This window comes from Sinocyclocheilus rhinocerous, unplaced genomic scaffold (assembly GCF_001515625.1).
Source record: "Sinocyclocheilus rhinocerous isolate Xijiao unplaced genomic scaffold, SAMN03320098_v1.1 scaffold114, whole genome shotgun sequence".
In the NCBI taxonomy this organism is placed as follows: domain Eukaryota; kingdom Metazoa; phylum Chordata; class Actinopteri; order Cypriniformes; family Cyprinidae; genus Sinocyclocheilus; species Sinocyclocheilus rhinocerous.
Window position 1 is genome coordinate 230,226 of NW_015646344.1, and position 3,428 is coordinate 233,653.

Here is a 3,428-nt window from a genome sequence, read left to right on the forward strand (position 1 = left end):
AGTCCCTAATCATGCAGATTTATGCTACAGGCTCTGTGTAGAATTGTACAGTAAGAAAGTTATTTCCCTTAACCAGGAAATTAACGTTCTTAGAATTGACAGACAGTTGACCCTGAGAGGTCAAGTAAATACTTACAGCGGATTTAAATATTTATAATTAATTATAACTAGTTATGATTAATTATTCATATTTCCCCTTTGAGCTGATTCGCTACATAGTGGTGTTGGCTTGTGATAGCGGATCTGGGAGCGGACAGCTTTTGGGACAAACAAACAGTGGGTTGGCCCCCCTCCTGGGTCAGGTTATTGGGCTTGGCTTGTTTTACCGTATTTTCCAGGTCCCACCTGATAGGAGCTATTATCTTGGAAGCTATTATCTTAACTCAGAAGAGTTTATTTAACAAAAAAAAGCAAAAAGGGTACAAAAATCCATTAATGAAAGCCACAAAACATAAAAATCTTCAGTCCAAAAATGATCCAAAAGGAGACAAATAATCTCCAAAACAAAAACTCAGGAAAAAGACACCAAAAACAGTAAAAATAAACACAGGAAAACAATCTAAAAGGCTTTCAAAGTATAGTTCTTAGAACTAGAGCCGACTTACGGCAGCAACTGGCTTAGGAAAAACCATAACCAACCAAAGATACAAAGGAAGTGATCAGCTTAAATACACAGCCCAGGATGAGGCACATGTGAAAACAATAGCACTGATTACAAAGGGCACAAGATTGACATGATATTACCATAGGGACCTCTAGTGGCCAAAATAAAACATTACAAAACAAAAACTCCAACAACAAAGAGTGGGCTGTCTACTTACGACCCAAAGAGGGGAGACAACACTGTCAAGTTAAGGGCTCAAAAGATAGCTCAGATCCTCAGATAGCTAGGCTCTTGGAAAGGGGACCACTCGAGGAGAGGGCTCACCGCAACTGCTGTAGAACACAGCTAACCTCAGATAGCTGTAATTAAGTAAGCCGTGACCTGCAATAACAATGGCAGGAATATAACCACCCTCAGGTGGCTATACCAAGGAGGTCCCAAACCGTGTCAGTCCCACAGTAGGCCAGCGAAGCACCGTGCTATTGACCAGGAGCTCACAAGAGGGAGGTCCAGATCATCAGTAAATGATTTGCTAAAGAGCGAACAAAACATCATAGTCCGAGATCAAGCCTGATGTAAGCAGTGGTCATAGCACTAGAGGGCTGGACACAGCTATCCTCGAATAGCAGTTCCCTCAGATAAGGCTGAAGATTGCCCAGGCTACGGAAGTGGACCATCTATTTAAAACCCCGAAGGGGAGACAGCACAGTCCAGGCAGAGGGCTCACAGAGACCACAATTTAAAAACCCTAAAAGGGGAGCGGTCTCTGCGCTGGAACACAGCTATCCTCAAATAGCAGATTCCTAGACAAAGACTTCAGCACTTACTTGAGAACTTGTGCCAAGGGGAACCCAACCTAGTTAAGAAGCTAGGCTAGAACATAGCTGCCCTCAGACTGCCATATTCCAGAGCAAAAATACATTCCCCATAACCACTCTAGGTGCTGAAAACCCAGGGAGAGAAAACTCGCAAGCCTCTCTCCACAGAATATTTAAATATATTCACACACATCTAGGCTCTCCACACACAATTACATGCATATCAGAGAGGCACGGCCGAGCTGAATATAGCTCCGCCCACAATCTCGTAGGATCAGGGCTGAAACGACCCCGTGCTCACACTTCATCGTGAGAACAACCGATAGTATCTGTGGCATCCGACAACCCTTTTTAGAGAGGGTGTGTGGATCCCGCAGATCAAAGTGATGACTGTGAGGTGAGAAACTGTGCAACGGTGGAACCGGTCCACGAGACACAAACGCTTTGTCCCACATCCCTCGGGAATATGAACAAACGCGAGCGGAGTCTAGACACCGTGACTCATCACGATGAGCGCGTAACTCTGAACGTGCGTGCTCTTCACCGAAACAAATGCAAAAGCAGAACATGCCCTTGAGTGTTAGAATCCTGCCTATGACGTCATGGGCCATGTGGGCCAGTAGATTGGCGTTGTCTTACACATGCTTCAGACACCGGTCATGCAGGCTGCATTCCCCATTGTGTCCCCTAGGCCCTAGGGGATGCAGCGTTGAGTGTTCTACAACTATTTAACTTGTAAACTATCAGTATAGATACTCAAAGTTTACACTTACACTTAAATACACTTTATACCCTAAAAATTAGTGACCAATATTGATTTTTTTTATGGCCAATGTCGATATCTTAGAGAATAGGGTGGCTGATATTACTCTCCAAAGATTTGTTTAAATTACATAAATGCATATTTGCTGAATATTAACGGTAAATTAGAAAGTATTACAGTGTTTTATTACTAATAATATAAAAGCAAATGCTATAATAGTTTTTTGTATGCCGTTTACTTTCTTTGTTTAACAGTTCTATCTAATTACATATTAGATATGACTGTTACACATAACTTGACGATACTTTGATGTTTTGTTTAGTTTTTTTCTACAGTGTAAACTGCACACACCAATCTACCTTATTTTTCAACGAGGAAGTAAGCTGTTTTCTGTGAATGTGCGAGACTTCCGGTTCATCAGCCGCTGTAGGGAAAAATAATGAGAAGAATAACAAAGTGCAGTAAACGGTAAAACTGTTTGCGCTACAAACCAGTGTGTTCATAATTAAAATAATACATTCAAATAATATACAGTTTGCAACATCAAGCACCAAAACGAGTTGTTTTGTACAACTAAAAATAGCTGGACGCAGATGAGACCGGAAGGCAGACACAAAATGTACAAATGGCCACACCCGCTCTTACGAGGAAAAATAAGGTGGATACCAAAAACGCAAATTTTGAAGCAGTTGTGTTTGTTTTTAAAAATGCATTTTTCTAATAAATAACTAGATAAGACAGTTTGGGGTGTGAGTGTGCAGTATATGTTGTAGAACAAAACGTCAAAGTATCGTCAAGATCTGTTCACCACTGCCTTCATTTTACTCATAAATTTAAAAGCCCCATTTTACTGGGAGTGCTGTGTGCTCTGGAGTAAAAGTCCTGCTTCTGACACATAACCAAAAAAACATGATAAAACTCCATAGGGAAATCTCAAAGGAATCAGCGGCCAATTAGTCTTCCGGGTTCTGACATTATACCTGCACCATTCTATCACTTTCGCTTTTGAAAGCCTTATGTCAGACTAAACCAATGAGTGTGTTTGGGGCGGGGCCGCCTGTGTTTGGAAGACCTGGAGCCGTAATGCTGTTTGCAGCACATCTGCACCATTTAGATCTATCTATCTATCTATCTATCTATCTCTACCCTATGAGGCACAAAAGCTAAGAGGTACAACTTATTTTTAAATTAAATATCCACTGCTTTGTATATGCAAATATACAAAAAAAAAAAAAAAAAAAAA